At 48.1% G+C, this 24,302-nt stretch overlaps 1 protein-coding gene and 1 long non-coding RNA gene across 3 annotated transcripts in view; both read left to right on the top strand.

Annotated features, from left to right (window-relative positions):
• The window catches only part of plxnb3 (plexin B3), a 155,963-nt gene that overhangs the window by 87,745 nt on the left and 43,916 nt on the right, over positions 1 to 24,302 (top strand). The window lies entirely within an intron of this gene.
• On the top strand, positions 6,442 to 11,938 carry LOC127596429 (uncharacterized). The gene is made up of 3 exons (XR_007961457.1): positions 6,442 to 7,136; positions 8,466 to 8,687; positions 11,869 to 11,938. It is a non-coding gene; the product is annotated as an uncharacterized LOC127596429 (long non-coding RNA).

Here is a 24,302-nt window from a genome sequence, read left to right as displayed (position 1 = left end):
ACAACGTCCGCATCACAGCAGACGCTGCACCGATCCGCCTGTCGATCTCCCGCTCCCTCCTACCCCCACTCGTGAACAAGACCCCAAGATACTTGAACTCCTCCACTTGGGGTAAGATCTCTTCCCCGACCCGGAGGGGGCACTCCACCCTTTTCCGACTGAGGACCATGGTTTCAGATTTGGAGGTGCTGATTCTCATCCCAACCGCTTCACACTCGGCTGCGAAACGCTCCAGTGAGAGTTGGAGAGCCCCGTTTGAAGGAGCCAACAGCACCACATCATCTGCAAAAAGCAGGGATGCAATACTGAGGCCCCCAAAACGGACCCCCTCAACGCTTCGGCTGCGCCTAGAAATTCTGTCCATAAAGGTTATGAACAGAATCAGCGACAAACGGCAGCCTTGGCGGAGTCCTACCCCCACTGGAAACGATTCCGACTTACTGCTGGCAATGCGAACCAAACTCTGACATCGGTGGTATAGTGACCGAACAGCCCGTATCAGGGGGTTCGGTACCCCATACCCACGAAGCACCCCCAACAGAACTCCCCGAGGGACACGGTCAAACGCCTTCTCCAAGTCCACAAAACACATGTAGACTGGTTGGGCGAATTCCCACATACCCTCAAGGACCCTGCTAAGGGTGTAGAGCTGGTCCACTGTTCCACGGCCGGGACGAAAACCACACTGCTCCTCCTCAATTGGCGGCTCGACTTCCTGACGGACCCTCCTCTCCAGCACCCCTGAATAGACCTTACCAGGGAGACTGAGGAGTGTGATCCCTCTATAGTTGGAACACACCCTCCGGTCCCCCTTTTTAAAAAGAGGGACTACCACCCCGGTCTGCTAATCCAGAGGCACTCTCCCTGTTGACCACGCGATGTTGCAGAGGCGTGTCAACCAGGACAGCCCAACAACATCCAGAGCCTTGAGGAACTCCGGGCGGATCTCATCCACCCCTGGGGCCCTACCACCGAGGAGCTTTTTAACCACATCGGTGACTTCAACCACAGAGATAGGAGAGCCCACCTCAGAGTCCCCAGGCTCTGCTTCCTCCAAGGAAGGCGTGTTGGTGGAGTTGAGGAGGTCTTCGAAGTACTCTGCCCACCGGTTCACAACGTCCCGAGTCGAAGTCAGCAGCGCCCCATCCCCGCTGTACACAGTGTTAGTGGTGCACTGCTTCCCCCTCCTGAGACGTCGGATGGTTGACCAGAATTTCCTCGAAGCCGTCCGGAAGTCGGCTTCAATGGCCTCGCCGAACTCTTCCCACGCTCGGGTTTTTGCCTCGGCGAACACCGAAGCCGCGGTCCGCTTGGCCAGTCGATACCCGTCAGCTGCCTCTGGGGTCCCACAGGCCATCAAGTATCGATAGGACTCCTTCTTCAGCTTGACGGCATCCCTTACTGCTGGTGTCCACCAGCGAGTACGGGGGTTGCCGCCACGACAGGCACCAACCACCTTACGGCCACAACTCAGATTGGCCGCCTCAACAATAGAGGCACGGAACATGGGACTCGGACTCAATGTCCCCCGTCTCCCCCGGAACATGGGAAAAGCTCTGTCGGAGGTGGGAGTTGAAACTCCTGACAGGGGATTCCGCCAGACGCTCCCAACAAACCCTCACTATACGCTTGGGTCTGCCAGGACGGACCGGCATCTTCCCCCACCATCGGAGCCTACTCACCACCAGGTGGTGATCAGTTGACAGCTCCGCTCCTCTCTTCACCCGAGTGTCCAGAACATGCGGCCGCAAAGCCGATGATACAACTACAAAGTCGATCATCGAACTGCGGCCTAGGGTGTCCTGGTGCCAAGTGCACATATGGACACCCTTATGCTTTAACAAGGTGTTCGTTATGGACAATCCGTGACGAGCACAGAAGTCCAATAACAAAACACCACTCGGGTTCTGATCGGGGGGGCCGTTCCTCCCAATCACGCCCCTCCAGGTATCACTGTCATTCCCCACGTGAGCATTGAAGTCCCCCAGCAGAACAAGGGAGTCCCCAGCAGGAGTACTCTCCAGCACACCCTCCAAGGACTCCAAAAAGGGTGGGTATGCTGAGCTGCTGTTTGGTGCATATGCACAAACAACAGTCAGGACCCGTCCAGCCACCCGAAGGCGGAGGGAGGCGACCCTCTCGTCTACCGGTGTGAACCCCAATGTACAGGCACTGAGCCGGGGGGCAATGAGTATGCCCACACCTGCTCTGCGCCTCTCACCGTGAGCAACTCCAGAGTGGAAGAGAGTCCAACCCCTCTCGAGAGAACTGGCACCAGAACCCAGGCTGTGTGTGGAGGCAAGTCCGACTATATCCAGTCGGAAATTCTCTGCCTCACACACCAGCTCGGGCTCCTTCCCTGCCAGAGAGGTGACATTCCATGTCCCAAGAGCTAGCTTCTGCAGCCGAGGATCGGACCGCCAGGGTCCCCGCCTTTGGCTGCCGCCCAGCTCACATTGCACCCGACCCATTTGGCCCCTCTCATTAGCGGTGAGCCCATGGGAAGGGGGACCCACGTTGCCTCTTCGGGCTGTGCCCGGCCGGGCCCCATGGGTGTAGGCCCGGCCACCAGGCGCCTGCCAACGAGCCCCACCTCCAGGCCTGGCTCCAGAAGGGGGCCCCGGTGACCCGCGTCCGGGCAAGGGAGACCTAGATCCATTTATTGTATTCATCATTGGGGTCTTTGAGCCGTGCTTTGTCTGGCCCCTCACCTCGAACCTGTTTGCCATGGGTGACCCTGCCAGGGGCATAAAGCCCCAGACAACTTAGCTTCTAGGATCATTGGGACACACAAACCCCTCCACCACGGTAAGGTGACGACTCACGGAGGGCCCCAGAAAATCCAATTCATTTTATTCTGCTTTGGACATTGAAACTGGAAAATATGACTTGCATTCAATAAGTAAAGAATTCCAATTCCAAGAAACCAAGAAACGATTAAATTCCATATTAGAGTTTGGAATTATGTTGCTTTAAAAACAATTGTAAATTTTTAAGTCAGTTTAAATATACTGTGTGTGCGGTTGTGTTTGTGAACATATATATAATTTTATTTGCTGTAATTATTTTAGGAGTATGTGACATTGGTGATCCTCGTTACTCAAATACTGTATGTAGATGTTGCTCAAAATTTATCATGCTCTCCTTCACATCAGACCTCAAAGTTCACAAAGGCTGTGGGAACTTTGATAATTGACTTAATCATTGGCCATGAAGAGGAGCGGCTGTTACCTGCTCCAAAACGAAGTTTTTGCAGCACCCCTCCCCCCAGACATGAGTTTGTTTACATTTCATTTAGCAGAGCTGCGCAGAAGCCAGCCACAACGCTTTGCAAGAAAAAAATGAGTTAGGTACTGTATTGCAGAAGTGTCCCCAGCATATCCAATTTATTTCATTCAGCTTTGGACATTGAAACTGGAAAATATGACTTGCATTCAATAAGTAAATAATTGTTTCATCTAAATTCCATATTAGAGTTTGGAATTATGTTGCTTTAAAAACAATTGTAAAATTGTAAGTCAGTTTAAATATACTGTGTGTGCGCGGAGTATGTGACATTGGTGAGCCTAGTTACTCAAATACTGTATGTAGATGTTGCTCAAAATTTATCATGCTCGCCTTCACAGCAGACCTCAAAGTTCAAAAAGGCTATGGCAATTTTGATAATTGACTTAGTCATTGGCCATGAAGAGGAGCGGCTGTTACCTGCTCCAAAACGAAGTTTTTGCTGCACCCCTCCCCCCAGACATGAGTTTGTTTACATTTCAATTAGCAGAGCTGCGCAGAAGCCAGCCACAACGCTTTGCAAGAAAAAATGAATTAGGTACTGTATTGCAGAAGTGTCCCCAGCATATCCAATTTGTTTCATTCTGCTTTGGACATTTCAACTGGATCATTATGATTTGCATCCAATAAGTAACAAAAGTAAGTATTCTTTAGTAAGAAATCATGTTTGCGTTGCTCAATCAGTCTTGATAACAGAATTTCCTTATGTGGGACATGACTACGGTACACGTCCTTTATGAACATGCAAGTGTGTTAACAAAATACATGTGTAAGAACACAAGCAGTAAAATGCAAAAATATATGCTCCAACAACACAAATAACACAAAAACGGCAGTATACAGTACAGGTATATGAACAAAATACATTATAACAAGAGTAGTCACAAAATGAGGGCTCTTTGCTCCAAAATGAGACCTATAACAGCTGGTGGCTTTTCTTTCCAATCACTCACTATCTCGAACTTGACCTCCCCTCGATCACCACCCAAGACAGCGTTGCTCAGCTGATGTTGTGCAACAAATGTCTGAAGGCATCCACGGGACCCTTCAAAGTCCTCCATGCCCATAGCGCGATGGAACTCGCCTTCTCTCTGATTAGCGCTCCAGTTAGCGCAAATTGTTTTCAAATCTCTAAATGACCTTTTCAAATCTCTAAATTACCTCGTGCCACCTTACCTCGCTGACCTCATCTGGTCTGCGGACCAGACATTATTAGAAGGACCAAGAACTAAACTGAGGCTCAGAGGGGATGGAGCCTTTTCTGTTGCTGGTCCCTCTCTCTGGAATGACCTCCCACTGAACATTCGGCAAGCCTCCTCGCTGCCCATCTTCAAAACGCGCCTCAAAACTCACTTGTATTCTTTGGCATTTGACTCACCATGACTTAGATTTGTTCTTGGTTTTGCTGTTCGGTGCTTTCTACCGTATTTATTACAGACTGCGTTACTGTTTGTTGTATATGTTAAATTGCTCCATGTAAAGCACTTTGTATGCAGCGATGGCTGTTTGAAAGTGCTCTATAAATAATGTTGAGTTGAGTTAGCATGATAGCAGGTCAAGCATTCCAGGAAACGTTCATTTACTCTACAGTCCGTCGAGCCACAAGCAACTTGCTTTGAGCATCTAATCGGATGCATTCCATGTTCCCTTCCACAGTCATTACCATTCCTTTGTTTGGATGCAACGATCGACAGGACGTAAATGTAAATGAATGGAATAGAAAGTCGTTCACGATTCCAGTAAACTCATGCTAATAGAGAGATTCTGCTGTTTTTGTGCCAAAGAGAGTAAAAAGTGGTGCAGACAGTTATTCCGCGGTATCGAACGGGACTTGCTTGAGTTTGCTCTAATTCGAGCTTCGGTATGGCTTCCAGGTTCCAGGTATCGGAACGTTCGTCCGTTGTTATGAATCGATCACTAATGTAATATCCATCCATCCATATTCCACCGCTTATCCAAGGTCGGGTAACAGGGGCAGCAGCTTTAGCAGGGAAGCCCAGACTTCCCTCTCCCCAGCCACTTCTCCTAGCTCTTCCCGGGGATTCTGAAACGTTCCCAGGCCAGCTGAGTGACACAGTCTCTCCAGCGTGTCTTGGGTTGTCCCCGGGGCCTCCTGCCGGTGGGACATGCCCGGAACACCTTTAAAACTCATTTCGGCCGCTTGTATCTGGGATCTCATTCTTTCGGTCACGACTCATTGCTCATGACAGTAGATGAGGGTTGGAACGTAGATCAACCGGTAAATTGAGAGCTTCGCCCTTTGGCTCAGCTCCTTCTTCACCACGACTGACCGATACAAAGCGCGCAGAGCAAGCAGCAGCCGCTTCACCGCTGCGCCTGTCGATCTCTCATTCCCTCCTGCCCTCACTTGCAAACAAGACCCCAAAATACTTAAACTCCTCCACTTGGGACAAGATCTCCTCCCCGACCCGGAGAGAGAACTCCACCCTTTTCCGACTGATTTTCATCCCAACCACTTCATACTCAGCTGCGAAACGCTCAAGTGAGAGTTGAAGGGCCCTGCTTGAAAGAGCCAACAGTCCCACATCATCTGCAATAAGCAGAGATGTAATACTGAGGCCACCAAAATGGACCCCCATCAACACTTACACTGCGCCTAGAAATTGCCAATGTCCGTAATGTTTATGAACAGAATCGATGACAAAGGGCAGCCTTGGCGGAGTCCAACCCTCACTGGAAACGATTCTGACTTACTGCCGGTAATGTGAACCAAATTCTGACATCTGTGGTGGAGGGACCAAAGTGCCCGCATCAGGGGACTCGGTACCTCATACTCCTGAAGCAATCATATAATGTAATATCGTACTCAAATGTGTAATGCATAGATTTTTATTCTGGGTGAGGGAATTTTCGTTTGACAGAAGTCAATAGATGGCAATACTTACTGTAATTATGTTTCATTGAACAATTATAATATTTAAGTCTGGTTTAAAAAATATGAACAGGTATATACATTTGTGTTATTACAGTTGCTGAAACATATAGATGTTGCTTGAAATTTATCATGCTCCCCTCAAAACAGACCGCAGAGTAAAATAAAAGTTAAAGGCTGAGCAATTTTAGTTTATCGTTGGCCATGAAGGGGGGAGGGGCTGTTCCCAGCTCCAAACCCTCGCAGTTGCACTCACTGTTTGAACCTAGTTTATTCAGCTCCCCTCCCCCACACTAGTTTGAGCACGTGATCAACTAGGAGCGCGGTTCATACAGCAGCAACAAAGCTTTGCAAGAAGAGTTGAGTGTTGCAGTCGTGTCCCCAGAAAATCTAATTCGTTTTTTTCTGCTTTGGACATCGAAACTGTATAATACGAATTGCATCCAATAAGTAAATAATAATGATGTTTCATCACAATTCCATATTAGCATTTGGGAATAATGTTGCTTTCAGAACAATTACAATATTTTAAGTCGTTTTTAAAATATGTGTGTGTGTGTATATACTGTATATATATACAGTATGTATATACACACACATGTATATATGCTGTGCTCATTTTAGGAGTACATGACATTGGTGTAAACAAGAGTTCATAAAATATGTTGATATTGCTTGACATTTACTATGCCCCACTTCAAAACGGACCTCAGAGGAAAAGTGAAGGAGTTTTGGTTATGAAGGGGCGGGGCTGTTTTCACACCCCAAAACGTCACAGTTACGTTGCAGGAAACGAGTTTCTACAGCTACCCTCCCCCACATCACACTCGCTGACCATCAATTAGGAAACGCGCGCTTTGCTACCTGCACAAAAGGAAGGCGTTGAGAAGAGTGAGCGTACGAGTCAGCATCATCGAGAAAACCCCAGAAAGTGACAAATACTTCAGAATTAAAGCAGGTAAGACACTCAAGTTTTGAATATTTTCTTACAAGTTAGTTATTCTAAGTAATTCGGGCAGGCTCAAAGGTTCGTGTTATATCAGCATTAGAGTGAAACCAACTATATGAATAACTCTACTATGCTGTACCTAAGGAGTTGTCACCAAGATAGAAAGTTTCCTCTCAAACAATAAACTTTCAATAGGCCGTCAGACACACAATACAGCGCCACAGAATAGGCCGTTGGTGTGGTAAAATGAAGTTTTAACACCCCCCCCCCCGCCGCCGTCGTCTCGCCGTCGTCGTCGTCGCCATTTTAGTTGAGCAGAAAATTAGTTGCAAATGACCCAGCGTCTTTCGCCGCCGCCGCCATCTTAGTTGAGCAGAGAATTAGTTGCAAATGGAACCAGTGTCTTTCCATATACAGAAAGTAACTGCAAAAAGACGATGTAAAATACCAAGCAATTTACAGATAAAGTGGGTTGAACGAAATATTATACTGTGAACCATTATCAACACAAAAGTTAAAATTAAATAATAAATGAATAAAAAACAATAATAAAGGTTAAATGTGTGGATCACCAAAACCTATGCATTTTGGGCTGAAAAACCCCCCACTTATATGAGGAGAGATGCATATTTTCTATGTTTGTTAAGCTTTCTACTATTTTATGGGGACATTTTGATGATTTTTTTTGTGGCAACATACATTGTCACTGTCATCAACCTTTGCGATTTGTAACCACACTCGCTCATCGTTTATTGATCCCAAATATCCTTATTGGCAAAGCCGAATTAGTGGTGATTGAAACTTTGACTTTTCAAACGTCAAACCAGTTATTGGCCCAGGCTTATAAAAACATACTAGTGATGCATTCTCAGCATGAATCTTAACCTTATCATACTCATATCAACTTAGTGATTAGACGTTAATCGGCAAATTAGTGGATGAATGTTGATGTTGATTTTCTGAAATATCGATTGCTGGTATTGGCAGCCTCCACGATAACCTTAAAATAATGCCAGTATCAGCCTGATACCATTATTTGGTTTCGGCACTTACCTATCTTTGCCAAGCACTGGAAATGAGTGATATAGACATTTTTAAAAATTATAATAAGTCGACTTTTAATTGATTACCCGGTCAGTTTCAAATGCTGTATTTGCCCATATTAAACAAAATAAGTTATTTCTATAAGGTATTTCTGTTTTGCCATGTTAATGTGTTCGATTAATATTTTATCCCACAGAACTATCTTGTCATGTAAGCCTGAATTATCAGTACTATTCTCTAACATCATTAATTGCAATGGTATTTTCTGATCTTTTTTTTTTTTTTAAATAACAGATGGACAATCCCACTGAAGATGGTGATTATTCTGACTCAAGTCTTTTTGGATCAGATGAGGAATACAAACCAACTAAGACATCCTCTGAGTCGAGTGATGACGAGGAGATATTCCATCCAAAGGTAGAAAAATTGTTCTTATGATACATCCAGTGAAGACTCTACAAGTCATCAGACATATGAAGCAGAGGAGCACAGTCATGTCTGCAATTCGTAAAGAAGGTAACCCATTAACCTATGTAAAAACAAAAGATGAGCAAAGAAGATCCTTCTTTAACCATAAAAGCATTTACAAAAAGGGAAGGCAAACGAGTTTGGCACAGAAGTCATTATTGCTTCTACTGTGGCCAATCAAATTTAAAGATGGCAAGGCAATTGGAAAGGAAACATAAGGCATCACAAAATAAATTCTGTAACATAAAGGAACAAATTACACAATCAACTCTGAGACGGTGCAGTCTCCTACAAAAGGAAAGATGACAGAAGTACAAACGAGCACGAAAGCAACACATTCTACCCGTATGTAATCAACTCTTTTCACGCGTAGCAAGTCTACTCCTGTAGCGTTCACACGTCCCATTTTATATCGGTGCTGCCCCGCATACTAGCATTTACTCCAGAGTAAATGTTTAAACCACCTCCTGAGCAGGGTTACATTTGCTCCGTTTTAAGCTGTTTTCAGGGGCTACACTGGTGTAACTTTGTACGTGGCAACGCTCGACATGGGGGCAGTCGGCTTTTGGGGTGGGGGGGGCAGAACGGATGAATGGACATGTCAAGAGTTTTAATTTCTCCATAATTTGTTCCGGTCAGTTGTCACGCAGTATGAGGAACATATATAAATTATATTTAATCCTTGTGTATTTTTAGCCGTTATAAATCAAATGTTTCTTGGGGGAAATAATGCGGCGTAAATTCACTCTAGCACCTAAAGCACTATGAAATTACATACAACAAAGATTTCTACTGTACAATATTACACGATCGATTACAGCATTGTTTTGGGTATTTTTGTATTTAGATTCATGTTCTTACCATTTCATTTATCAAATGCATTGCCCACACTGGACAATGTAATCTATCAATATAAAAGATGTTTTTCGAAACCCCTGCTATTCGCGTTCAATAGAGACCAGGCTCGTTCACTGGCTGCCACTGGAATGCACTTGAAGGGGGAAGATAATTTATGGATGATAGTTATTTTGAATCAGGAATTAGTATTTTATTTCTGCCAAATATTTGCATTGGTCTAACAAAATGTAATTATGTCGGTTGGTTCACACTGACTAGCATGAAATCATACAACATGTTCTTGTAACATACCTTTCAAATGTTATATGTTGCCCAGTAAATCTTCTCTATTCTTAATGGAAGCACGAACTTGTATTTAATACATAATACAATGATTTGCATGTCATGTTCAACCTCTATTTACCGTATTTTCACGACTATTCGACGCATCGTACTAATGGCCGCAGTCTCATTAATGCGTGACATTTCTGTATTTTACACATACACAGGACGCATCGTACGAATAGCCGCAGTTTTACAGTGGTAAAACATACGCCAGCTTAAACATACGGCATGCATGCGCGCACTCTAACACGTTAGCTTGAAGCATACGGTAGCATGCCAAGACATACAGATAAGATAAAAACAAGTTTTTAAAAAGGCAACGAAAGCAGAACTGAGTTCGGGTGTATTTTATTTAGCCATCGTACAATGTTCTCACGTTTTCGATCAATCATCACCCAGAAATCCATCAAAGTCCTCATCCTCTGTATCAGAAGCAGAGGACTGCACATCTCAGTTGTCATTGAATGCATCACATGCTAGTGTGAGTTGCTACGCATTGCCGAGCGGAAAGAAGGAGTAGCAACAGCAAAGTCAACATTTCTCTCGTGTGAAGCTTTCCCACATTTGAAAGTAAAGAACAGAGCGAAACATGGTGGCAGCGCGTGTGTGTGTAGAAAGAATTGAACAATTGTGCAAGTACCGTAATCCATCAAAAACGCCGCGTTCCCTCTCGTTGTTGCGTATTGTGGCGTAACTCGCCCAGCGCTGCCTCTCACTCTTTGTAAAGTTGTGTTTGCCATCGATCATTGTTCCCATGCTGTTCGCAACTTTACTTTGAACGCCCGGTTGATGCCAATGTCCAGCGGTTGGAGTTCTTTAGTCAAGCCTCCGGGAATAACGGCAAGCTCAGAGTTCATTTGCTTGACTTGATTTTTCACCGCTGCTGTGAGATGGTCACGCATGCCAAAAGCATAACCGGTGGCTTTAAGTTTTAACTGAGCTTCGTAGGCATGTCTCTTTGTCGAATTTATTTTCAGGGGTTCTTAGAAACCAAAACCGGAGTTGTTTTGCAACAATGCACATTGCCACACGCTATACAAGTGTTGGTACTGGCTTGAGGCGTCCACTTACACGCCCACCCTTCACCATTGGTGGACTAGCTTGTCTGTCCTCTCTCTCCCCCTCTCTCTCCCTCTCCATATATGTATATATACACGCCCACCCTTCTCTGATTGGCCGACTTCTTTCACAGTCACTTCCGCCTTTTCTCTATATAAACAGCGTGTTGGCTGTCAGTCAGATTTTGGAACTCAGCGCATATAAAGGACGCTCCGCACCATAAGGCGTCCTGTCCATTTTGGAGAAAATTTAAGACTTTTAATGGCGCCTTATAGTCGTGAAAATACGGTAATTGGCTACACTACTATGTTGGAATTGATGGCTGCAACACGTTCCAAACAAGCTGGGACAAGGTTGTTTTGGATGCAGTGCTCTCTGATAGGTCGAAGGTCATGGCCTTTGAATGTTATCTGTTTTTGGCCTTGCCGCTTACATGCACTGATTGGTCCAGATTCTCTGAACCTTTTGATATTATGGACCAAAGATGACGTAATCCCTCAATTCCTTGCAATTATACGTTGTGAAACTGTCCTTCAACGATTCAACTTGTGGTGACCCTCACCCAATCTTTGCTTGGGAATTCAGGATAGCTACTTTTTGACCCAATCATGGCACCCACCCATTCACAGTTAGCCTGTTCACCGGTGGGATGTGACAAACAGGGGTTTGATGAGCATTTCTCAACATTATTTTTTTTGCTAGCTGTTCCATCTTTTATGGAACGCATTACAGCCATTAAATTCTAAGTTAAATATTATTGGAAAAAATTAAATGTACCAATTTGAACATTGAATGTTGTCTTGTCTTTGTAATGCTTCACTTAAATATAGGTTGGACATGATTTGCAAATCATTGTATTCTGTTTTGATTGATGAGCATAATGTCCCAATTTCACTGGAATTGGGTTACTAAATGAATGCCTTGATAGCATATTTTTGTTCAACAATGATGTTTGTTCTCCTTTTCATGTGGTGGTATCGACCTTTAGCCCCAAAAAGGGAAAAGCATCTCTCCAAAAGAGGGAAGACTGAATTGGATGGTAAGCTTTGGATGAGGAACTATATCTCTTTTTTCATAATTTAACCAGTTAAAATGCATGCAACGTATTTGACAATGAGTGTCAAATCAGGGATGTCCCATTTCATTGCAGATTCGAGTCCAGGCGGGAACCCTGGCGGTCCGATCCTTGGCTGCAGAAGCTAGCTCTTGGGACATGGAATGTCACCTCTCTGGCAGGGAAGGGGCCCGAGCTGGTGTGTGAGGCAGAGAATTTCCGACTGGATATAGTCGGACTTGCCTCCACACACAGCCTGGGTTCTGGTACCAGTTCTCTCGAGAGGGGTTGGACTCTCTTCCACTCTGGAGTTGCTCACGGTGAGAGGCGCAGAGCAGGTGTGGGCATACTCATTGCCCCCCGCCTCAGTGCCTGTACATTGGGGTTCACACCGGTAGACGAGAGGGTTGCCTCCCTCCGCCTTCGGGTGGGTGGACGGGTCCTGACTGTTGTTTGTGCATATGCACCAAACAGCAGCTCAGCATACCCACCCTTTTTGGAGTCCTTGGAGGGTGTGCTGGAGAGTACTCCTGCTGGGGACTCCATTGTTCTGCTGGGGGACTTCAATGCTCACGTGGGCAATGACAGTGATACCTGGAGGGGCGTGATTGGGAGGAACGGCCCCCCCGATCAAAACCCGAGTGGTGTTTTGTTATTGGACTTCTGTGCTCGTCACGGATTGTCCATAACGAACACCTTGTTCAAACATAAGGGTGTCCATATGTGCACTTGGCACCAGGACAGCCTAGGCCGCAGTTCGATGATCGACTTTGTAGTTGTATCATCGGATTTGCGGCCGCATGTTCTGGACACTCGGGTGAAGAGAGGGGCGGAGCTGTCAACTGATCACCACCTGGTGGTGAGTAGGCTCCAATGGTGGGGGAAGATGCCGGTCCGTCCTGGCAGACCCAAACGTATAGTGAGGGTTTGTTGGGAGCGTCTGGCGGAATCCCCTGTCAGAAGGAGTTTCAACTCCCACCTCCGACAGAGCTTTTCCCATGTTCCGGGGGAGACGGGGGACATTGAGTCCGAGTGGACCATGTTCCGTGCCTCTATTGTTGAGGCGGCCAATCTGAGTTGTGGCCGTAAGGTGGTTGGTGCCTGTCGTGGCGGCAATCCCCGTACTCGCTGGTGGACACCAGCAGTAAGGGATGCCGTCAAGCTGAAGAAGGAGTCCTATCGAGCCTTTATGGCCTGTGGGACCCCAGAGGCAGCTGACGGGTATCGACTGGCCAAGCGGACCGCGGCTTCGGTGTTCGCCGAGGCAAAAACCCGAGCGTGGGAAGAGTTCGGTGAGGCCATGGAAGCGGACTTCCGGACGGCTTCGAGGAAATTCTGGTCCACCATCCGACGTCTCAGGAGGGGGAAGCAGTGCACCACTAACACTGTGTACAGTGGGGATGGGGCGCTGCTGACTTCGACTCGGGACGTTGTGAACCGGTGAGCAGAGTACTTCGAAGACCTCCTCAACTCCACCAACACGCCTTCCTTGGAGGAAGCAGAGCCTGGGGACTCTGAGGTGGGCTCTCCTATCTCTGTGGTTGAAGTCACTGATGTGGTTAAAAAGCTCCTCGGTGGCAAGGCCCCAGGGGTGGATGAGATCCGCCCGGAGTTCCTCAAGGCTCTGGATGTTGTGGGGCTGTCCTGGTTGACATGCCTTTGCAACATCGCGTGGTCAACAGGGAGAGTGCCTCTGGATTGGCAGACCGGGGTGGTAGTCCCTCTTTTTAAAAAGGGGGACCGGAGGGTGTGTTCCAACTACAGAGGGATCACACTCCTCAGCCTCCCTGGTAAGGTCTATTCAGGGGTGCTGGAGAGGAGGGTCCGTCAGGAAGTCGAGCCTCCAATTGAGGAGGAGCAGTGTGGTTTTCGTCCCGGCCGTGGAACAGTGGACCAGCTCTACACCCTTAGCAGGGTCCTTGAGGGTATGTGGGAATTCGCCCAACCAGTCTACATGTGTTTTGTGGACTTGGAGAAGGCGTTTGACCGTGTCCCTCGGGGAGTTCTGTTGGGGGTGCTTCGTGGGTATGGGGTACCGAACCCCCTGATACGGGCTGTTCGGTCACTATACCACCGATGTCAGAGTTTGGTTCGCATTGCCAGCAGTAAGTCGGAATCGTTTCCAGTGGGGGTAGGACTCCGCCAAGGCTGCCGTTTGTCGCTGATTCTGTTCATAACCTTTATGGACAGAATTTCTAGGCGCAGCCGAAGCGTTGAGGGGGTCCGTTTTGGGGGCCTCAGTATTGCATCCCTGCTTTTTGCAGATGATGTGGTGCTGTTGGCTCCTTCAAACGGGGCTCTCCAACTCTCACTGGAGCGTTTCGCAGCCGAGTGTGAAGCGGTTGGGATGGAAATCAGCACCTCCAAATCTGAAACCATGGTCCTCGGTCGGAAAAGGGTGGAGTGCCCTCTCCGGGTCGGGGAGGAGATCTTACCCCAAGTGGAGGAGTTCAAGTATCTTGGGGTCTTGTTCACGAGTGGGGGTAGGAGGGAGCGGGAGATCGACAGGCGGATCGGTGCAGCGTCTGCTGTGATGCGGACGTTGTATCGGTCTGTCGTGGTGAAGAAGGAGCTGAGCCAAAGGGCGAAGCTCTCAATTTACCGGTCGATCTACGTCCCAACCCTCACCTATGGTCATTAGCTATGGGTCGTGACCGAAAGAACGAGATCCCGGATACAAGCGGCTGAAATGAGTTTTCTCCGCAGGGTGTCCGGGCTCTCCCTTAGAGATAAGGTGAGAAGCTCAGTCATCCGGGAGGGGCTCAGAGTCGAGCCGCTTCTCCTCCACATCGAGAGGAGCCAGATGAGGTGGCTTGGGCATCTGATTCGGATGCCTCCTGAGCGCCTCCCCGGTGAGGTGTACCGGTCATATCCCACCGGGAGGAGACCCAGGACACGCTGGAGAGACTATGTCACCCAGCTTGCCTGGGAACGACTCCGGATCCCCGGGGAGAGCTGGAAGAAGTAGCTAGGGAGAGGGAAGTCTGGGCTTCCCTGCTAAAGCTGTTGCCCCCGCGACCCGGCCCCGGATAAGCGGTAGATGATGGATGGATGGAAAAAACCTTACACCCAAAGAGCAGGCAAAATCTAAATTGGAGAAAAAGACAAGTACTTTTATTTTTTTTACGTATAAAATCCACATTGTAAAGCTATCACAAGGTGGTCTTTGTGAGTATCATTAAATTGCAATTGTCATCATATTTAGGGTCTCCCAGAGCAAATTTGAGGAGACCATGGAATGAAGAAGAAAAGGCTGCTGTTGAAAAACACCTGGGGAGACTTATAAAAGGGTGTCAAGCAAGAACAATGCACTGACTGCAAAATGAAAGAGCCGCAGGCCTTGGGTCAAAGAACCTGTAAAGACGTAAAGAACTTCAAGAAAAGATCTGCTTCTCGAGTTCTTCATTTTTAAATTTAAATTTTCTTGCTGGAGTATTTTTTTTTCAATTCTTTTCTACTCTTCCTGAGCAGTGTTGTTAAAAATGTTCTACTTGAGGTGAGATTTAATGTTGACATGTACTTATAAAGTTTTACAATACATTTGATTTAGTTCCGTAAATTAATTGGCCAAAGCATGGGTCACTTTTATTGTAGTAGTAATTGTACAGCAATCAATCGGTTCAAGTTGTGATTGATATATAATGTATAAATGAGGAACTCTGCTTATCTTAAGTTGAAACTATCAAATTATTCATAAAACAGACTACTCACACTTTTTAAAATTAAAATACAAAATGTCTGCTGTGTAATTGCAGGTTAATAAGAGAGGAAAAACTCTGAAGGCCATACCAAAAGTTGATTTGTATGCTTAACTGCAACAAAACCAAAAAAGATAAGATATTTTAACCAAAGTCACAACAGGAGTGAGGACTTTGAATGTGCCCATTCAGAGTCCTCACTCCTGCTATGATTTCAGTTTCAAGTCTACTTTTTATTGCTCTGTTTTTTAAAGAAGTTGAAGTGGGGAAAGTAGTTGGGGTGACATCTAGTGTACAAATCTAAGACTAGTTCCTCTCTAAACCTATCAGAAAGGGTGGTCCTCACTCCCTATCTGGAGTTACCCGGACCTCACAAATACAGTCTTACAGGAATGTGTGTGTGTGTGTGTGTGTGTGTGTGTGTGTGTGTGCGTGTGTGTGTGTGTGTGTGTCTATAAATCCTCGTCTCACCCCTCGGGTGGTGTCCGTCCCACATTCAGCTCGGGTCCTCTACCAGAGGCCAGGAGGCTTGAGGGTTCTGCGCAGTATCCTTGCTGTTCCCAGCACTGCACATTTCTGGACTGAGATGTCCTATGTTGTTCCCGGGATCTGTTGCAACCACTCATCGAGTTTGGGGGTCACTGCCCCGGGAGCTCCGACCACCACAGGCAGGACCGTCACCTTTACCTTCAAGGCTCACTCCAGCTCCTCTCTGAGCCCTTGGTATTTCTCGAGTTTCTCGTGTTCCTTCTTTATGATGTTTCCATCACTTGGGACCGCTAAATCCACTACAACGGCTTTCCTCTGCCCTTTCTCTATGATTACGATATCTGGTTGGTTCGCCATTACCATCTTGTCAGTCTGGATGTGGAAGTCCCACAGGATCTTCGCTCTGTCATTCTCCACCACCTTCGGAGGTGTTTCCCATTTTGATCTTGGGGTTTCCAGTCCATACTCCGCACAGATGTTTCGGTAGACTATACCAGCCACCTGGTTATGGTGTCCATATAGGCTTTCCCTGTGTCATGATTCGGTTTAGGGACCAACAGGTGGCAAGCTAAGTTTCAAAGTTTCAATTCTTCATATACACCCCGCTCCTCCCTCCTGCCTGCTTTTTGGGGTCCACCACCACCTTGCTACGTGACAGAATGACCCGACCACCTGGACCCCGCAGGTACTACGGATTGGTCCCTGTTCCACCATGTCCCTGGCGGAGCGCGTCTGCGGCCGACACCCCTTTCGTCCTGTTTCGTCTCGTCAAGCCGCGTCTACGGTGGGCCGGGCCCCGTCCGCATCTACGTTGAGCCGAGGCTCGTCACGTGTCTATTGGTGTTGAGTCCCATTCACGTCGTCGACGAGCCGTGCCATGTACATGCCCACATCAGGCCAAGCACCTGTTCACGACCGGCTGTTCCTTGTCCCCCGTTACGTCGAGCTCCGTCCACGTCAGGCCACGCCCAGCCAAAAGGATTGCCGTCGCTTTTGTTCCTGTTCCCTGGCGAGGTGAAGGTCACCTCGCTTATCGTTCCTGCATTTCGGCGAGGCGAAGGTCGCGTCGCGTTTGTTCCTGTTTGCGGCGAGGCAAGGATTGCCGTTGCTTTTAGTTCCTGTTGCTCGGCGAGGCTAGCTTTTGGACAACTTTGGGATGTCTGGGATCCGTCCCTTGAGGGAGGGGTACTGTCATGATTCGGTTTAGGTACCAACAGGTGGCACTGTAGGGCTCCCCTGGCAGCTGCACACCTGTTGGTCATAACTAATTAGGGCTTTAAATGGACTCCCAGCCTGAACACTCAGTGTCGGGTCATTGTTGCTTATTGCTACTGTCATGTGTGTTGCTTTTTGCTCTTGTTTTCTGTCATGTTTAGTTCACTGTGGACTTTGTGTGTTTTGGATTTAATTTTCTTTGTTTTAAATACAATTCTTCAAATACACCCCGCTCCTCCCTCCTGCCTGCTTTTTGGGGTCCACCACCACCTTGCTACTTGACACCCTGCGCGCATCTTACACCCTGCAGTTATGTGTTGGATCGTCTCAGGTGCCTCTTTGCACAACCTACACCTTGGGTTTTGTCTGGTGTGCCTCAATGGCTCTGGTGCTCAGGGCCTGCTCCTGAGCATCCAGGATGAGTGCCTCTGTGCTGTACTTCAGGCCAGCCCTCTCTAGCCACTGATAGGACTTCTTAAGATCAGCCACTTCAGTTATGGTCCGGTGGTACATCGCGTGTAGGGGCTTGTCCTCCCATGATGGCCCCTCTTCCAACGCCTCATCTTCTGTTCCCCATTGTCTGAGACATTCTCTGAGTACGTCATCCGTTGGATCCTTCTCCTTGCTGTATTCATGGAGCTTGGAGTTTCATCCTGGACAGTGGCTCTCACACCCACTAGTCCCCGGCCTCCTTCCTATTGGCTTACTACAGTCTTAGGGTGCTGGATTTGGGATGGAACGCTCCGTGCATGGTTAGGAGCTTTCGGGTCTTAACGTCCGTGGTCTGAATCTCTTCCTTTGGCCACCTTATTATTCCTGCAGGTTATCTGATCACTGGCAGGGCATAGCTGTTTATTGCCCGAGTCTTATTCTTGCCATTGAGCTGGCTTCTTAGGACTTGCTTCACTCGCTGGAGGTATTTGGCCGTAGCCGCTTTTCCTTGTTGCCAGTTCGAGGTTGCCATTGGCTTGTGGTATACCTAGGTACTTGTAACTGTCCTCAATGTCTGCTATTGTTCCTTCAGGGAGTGAGGCCCCTTCAGTGCGGACTACCTTTCCTCTCTTGGTCACCATCCGACTCCATTTCTCAAGCCCGAATGACATCCCGATGTCGCTGCTGTAGATCCTGGTTGTGTGGATCAGGGAGTCTATGTCCCTTTCGCTCTTAGCATACAGCTTTCTGTCATCCATGTAGAGGAGGTGACTGATTGTAGTTTTTTTAAAACTATCAATACAACAACTCCAGCTCCATCAGGTCGTCCTGGTCCACCGCTCGCCGCCCACGGAAGAACACCGGACGCCGTGCGGAGGCCTCTGTGTTGACACGCGTCCTGAGGTCGGATAGCATTGCGGTCGCTTGCAGCCGCACTGCTGTCAATGTTGGCCTACTGAACATCCACTCCCTTATGAGCAAGGATGGATGTACCTCTCGGGTATCCACCTTTTCATCAGATCTCTCTGGGCCTCCGTCAATTGACTCACAACTTTCCGAGCCGCCTTGATCTTTGCCTCAAACCGTCTTTTCCATGGTGGGTAATGCCGAGTTGGAAGGCTTCCAACTCATACGTGCGGACAGGAATGAAGGGAGTGGAAAGAGAAAAGGTGGGGGACTGGCTGTTTTTGTGAACGACAAATGGTCCAATATCACGATTAAAGAGAAACTCTGCAGCCGGGACAATGAGCTGCGAGCCATTAGCCTCAGGCCCCATTATCTCCCGAGGGAATTCTCACACGTCATAGCTGTGACAGTGTACATTCCCCCGTCGGCTAATGGTTATGCAGCGTGTGATGCCCTGATGACTGTCGTGAGCAGGCTGCAAACACAGTCAACACCCTGCTGATTATCTTGGGGACTTCAACCATGTCTCTCTGTCGTCCTCCCTTTCAACCTTCACGCAGTATGTAACCTGTGCCACTAGAGACAATAATATTTTGGACTTGTTTTATGCCAATACCAAGGAGGCATATAAACCCCTCCCGCTCCCCCCTCTTGGAAGAGCAGACCACAACTTGGTATTTCTCGAGCCTGTGTACAAACCCCTGGCAGCCCTGGCACAGGCAGCCAACTGTGACCAGAATGGTCAAGAAATGGTAATCGGAAGCTGAAGATGCTCTGCGGGACTGCTTCGAGACAACCATGTGGGAACTCTTCAGCGAGGTTCAAGGGGAGGACATTGATGCACTCAGTGACACCATCACGGACTACATAAACTTCTGTGAGGAGAACACCGTACCACCAGAACTCTGCGGTGTTTTTCCAACAACAAATCATGGATTAATCCCGACATAAAGGCCCTCCTGAAGGAGAAGAAGAGAGCTTTTCTGTCGAGAAACAAAGAGGAGCCTAAGGAGCTGAACAGCTACAGACCGGTGGCGCTGACGTCTCACCTGAAGAAGACGCTGGAGAGACTCGTCCTCGCCCACCTTCGACCGCTGGACCCGCTGCAGTTTGCCTATCAGCCTGGCACTGACGTGGAAGACTCCATTATCTACCTCCTCCACTCAGAGCTGTCACACTTGGAGAAGGCTGGGAGCACTGTGAGAATCATGTTCTTTGATTTCTCCAGTGCCTTCAACACCATCCGGCCCAACTTACTGGGAGGCAAACTGCAGAACGCCGGAGTGGACCACCATCTCACAGCATGGATCACAGACTACCTCACAAATTGGCCGCAGTATGTGAGGTTGCAGAGCTGTGAGTCGGATAGGCTTCTCTGCAGCACTGGAGCGCCGCAGGGGACTGTTTTGGCTCCATTCCTGTTCATCTTCTACACCACGGACTTCAGACACGCCACTCCAAACTGCCACCTTCAGAAGTTCTCCGATGCCTCTGCGATTGTTGGCCTCATTACAGAGGGGGACGATCGGGAGTACAAGGGACTGACAAGGACTTTGTGGACTGGTGCCAGCAGAATCTCCTCCAAATCAACCCTAGGAAAACGAAGGAGTTGGTTGTGGATTTCTGCAGGAAACAGTCCTCACCAGCACCGATGAACATCCAGGGTATGGACACAGAGAGGGTGACCTCCTACAAGTACCTAGGTCTTCTTCTGAACAACAAACTGGACTGGTTTACAAACACAGACACCCTGACTAGGAAAGGACAGAGCCGACTCTTCCTACTCAGGAAACTGAGGTCTTTTGGGGTTCAGGGGTCGCTCCTTAAGACTTTCTATAACTCGGTGGTGGCCTCGGCCATCCATTATGGCATTGTCTGCTGGTCAGGCAGCATCTCAGCTCCAGTCTCTTTCTGTCGAAAGAGACTGGAGTGACTGGTCCACTTGACACTCTGGAGGAGGTGGGCAACAGAAGGATGCTAACTAAGCTAAAAGCTAGTCCCTCCCACCCCCTCCAGCCCGCCCTGACAGCACTTGGTAGCTCCTTCAGCCAGAGACTGTTACACCCGCGCTGCAAGAAGGAGAGATACCGACGCTCGTTCCTACCGACTGCTGTCAGGCTGCTGAATAAAAATAACAATAACAATAATAATAATAATAATAATTAAATGATCTTCCGAGCCGCTTGATCCTCACTAGGGTCGCGGGGGGTGCTGGAGCCTATCCCAGCTGTCTCCGGGCAGTAGGCAGGGGACACCCTGAATCGGTTGCCAGCCAATCGCAGGGCACACAGAGACAAACAAACAACCATGCTCACACTCACACCTAGGGACAATGATGTGAAAGACAATTGTAAATAGCACTGCGATTTATCCATTTTGTGTTTATATTGCACTTAATTAAACATTGTTTGTTGTTTTTTTTGTTCTTTCTTCTTTCTACCTACATTCTTGCTGCTGGAGGCTGTAAATTTCCCCAGTCTGGGACAAATAAAGGATATCTTATCTTATCTTAACGTATCTCATGGCTTTCAAGGTTGCTCTTATAGCCAAGCATCTCTAGGATCACTGATGCTGATGCGTATATCAGCTCATTGGTTTCCGTGATTGTTACGGAAGGGATCGCCCTAAGTGCTGCATTCACACTTTCCATGAGACTTTCTGGTGGTATGATCTTAGCTTTCAGGTCAGTTGCTGCCTCGCTCAGCATTTCATTTATTGGGGCTGGTCTCGCAATGTCATCATCTGCATTCATTGGGACTTGCCTCCCAATCTCTGGTATAGGCTCCTCGTCCGATCTGGCAGACTGGGGCCCTTCGCCATGTAACCTGCGTTCTACTTCATCAATCTCAAGTTGTGACAGCAGTTGCCGTTTGTGGATGTTGGAACATTGAGCTACGAGTTGTTTCGTGGTCAACCGTGACTGTGGGTTTCGAAGTAACCATTTAGCCCACATTCTCTGCAAGTAACCCCTTTTGACGAGGGTTGCTTGAGTAGTAGCATTCCAACAGAGCCATGTTATCGCATCTCGCCCATCTCCGCTTTGTTCCAGTAGCCCATTTTTCATCAAACCTAGCTTGGCCGGGCGACGTCTGTGCCGGCATGTCATTCGTTTTAATGTCTCTCATCATTGTATGAGGTACACGTTCGCGTGAAGGATCTTGCCCAAGGACCCACACTGGATGATGTTATGTGCTCAATTTTGCCCCAAGCGGGATTTGAAACACCTTCTCCCGTACGCCCACCCGATGCCCCGATGCCTTACCAATCCAGCCGCACAGACTGTATGTGTATGTATATATATATATATATATATATCTCATAACTTGAGATTGATGAGGTACAACGCAGGTTCCATGGTGAAGGGCCCCAGGCTGCCAGATCAGAGGAAGAGGTCATACCAGAGATTGGGAGGCAAGCCCCAATGAATGCAGATGATGAGCTTGGGAGGCCAGCCCCAATGAATGAAATGCTGAGCGAGGAAGCAACTGACCTGAAAGCTAAGATCATGGCGAGAATGAAAGCTGGGCAACCGAGAAACCGATTACAATGGCTATGTGAAGTACCACCTGAAAGTCTCATAGAAAGTGTGAATGCAGCACTGAGGGCGATCCCTACCGTAACGATCACAGAAACCAATGAGCGGATATGCGCTTCGGCATCAGCGATCCTAGAGACTCTTGGCTATAAGAGCAACCATGGAAGCCATGAGATACGTTACCCACCATGGAAAAGAAGGTTGGAGGCTAAGATCAAGGCGGCTCGGAGAGAGTGGGATGCCCAGAGAGGTGTGATGAAAAGGCCGATATGTGAAAGGCCGATACCCGAGTGGTACATCCAGATGACCATACCTGAAGCACTCAAAACTGCCAAACAAAGGCTCAAAGCCTTGTCCAGCCGCCTAAAGTGGTACACGAAAGAGAATGAGGCCAGGCGAATAAACAGGCTGTTCGCAACACAACCTGCGAAAGTGTACGCTCAGTGGCAGGGTCCTAAGAGCAGAGGTGACCCACCAATACTGGAAACTGAAAGGTACTGGAAAGTCATATGGGAGAAGGAGGTTGCAACCTCCCTGAACAGCACCCAGTTACCATAACAATGGCAGACATACAGGAAAGAGTCTCAGATATGACAAACTGGTCCACACATCCTGGCTGAAGAAACTCACAGCACTCCATGAGCGCCTAGCAGCACAAATGAACCATCTGCTGAGGGATGGGACTCACCCAGGATGGGTAACCAAACGGCGAACGATCCTGATCATGAAGGATCCCTCAAAGGGTGCAGTCCCATCCAACTATCGGCCAATAACCTGTCTCTGCACAACATGGAAGCTCATCTCAGGCATCATTGCGGCTAAGACAAGTTGACACATGGATCAATACACGAGCGAAGCACAGAAGGGCATTGGTAGAGATACCAGAGGAGCCAAACATCAGCTCCCGGTAGACAGAACAGTCGCACAAGACTGCAGGTCCCGACGTACCAACCTGTGCACAGCCTGGATTGACTACAAGAAAGCCTATGACTCGATGCCACACACATGGATCACTGAATGCTTAGAGTTGTATAAGGTGAACAGGACCCTAAGAGCCTTCGTTGCGAACTCGATGAGGATGTGGAAAACCAGACTTGAAGCCAATGGCAAGCCACTTCCCCAAGTGTCCATCAAATGTGGCATACCAAGGTGATGCACTCTCCCCACTGCTGTTCTGCATAGGGCTGAACCCCCTAAGCCAAGCAATCACCGAGACAGGCTATGGATACCGCCTCAGAAATGGAGCTACGATCAGTCACCTCCTCTACATGGATGAAATAAAGCTGTGTGCTAAGAGCGAAAGGGACATAGATTCACTGATCAACACAACCAGGATCTACAGGAGACATCGGGATGTCATTCGGGCTTGAGAAATGTAGTCGAATGGTGACTAAGAGAGGAAAGGTAGTCTCACTCCCTGAAGGAACAATAGCAGACATTGAGGACAGCTACAAGTACCTCGGTATACCACAAGCCAATGGCAACCTCGAACTGGCAACAAGGAAAGCGGCTACGGCCAAATACCTCCAGCGAGTGAGGCAAGTCCTAAGAAGCCAGCTCAATAGCAAGAATAAGACCCGGGCAATAAACAGCTATGCCGTGCCAGTGATCAGATACCCTGCAGGAATAATAAGGTGGCCAAAGGAAGAGATGCAGACCATGGATGTTAAGACCCGAAAGCTCCTAACCATGCATGGAGTGTTCCATCCCAAATCCAGCACCCTGAGACTGTACGCAAGCCAAAAGGAAGGAGGCCGGGGACTAGTGAACGTGAGAACCACAGTCCAGGATGAAACATCCAAGCTCCATGATTACATCAAGGAGAAGGCTCCAACGGATGACGTACTCAGAGAACGTCTCAGACAATGGGGAACAGAGGATGAGGAGCTGGAAGAGGGACCATCATGGGAGGACAAGCCCCTACACGGGAGGTACCACCGGACCATAACCGAAGTGGCTGATCTCAAGAAGTACTATCAGTGGCTAGAGAGGGCTGGCCTGAGGGATAGCACAGAGGCACTCATCCTGGCTGCTCAGGAGCAGGCCTTGAGCACCAGAGCCATTGAGGCCCAGATATACCACACCAGACAAGA

Source organism: Hippocampus zosterae, chromosome 2 (genome assembly GCF_025434085.1).
Source record: "Hippocampus zosterae strain Florida chromosome 2, ASM2543408v3, whole genome shotgun sequence".
Classification (NCBI taxonomy): Eukaryota; Metazoa; Chordata; class Actinopteri; order Syngnathiformes; family Syngnathidae; genus Hippocampus; species Hippocampus zosterae.
Note: the sequence above shows the minus strand (reverse complement) of the source record. Positions and strands in the feature narration are given on the sequence as shown.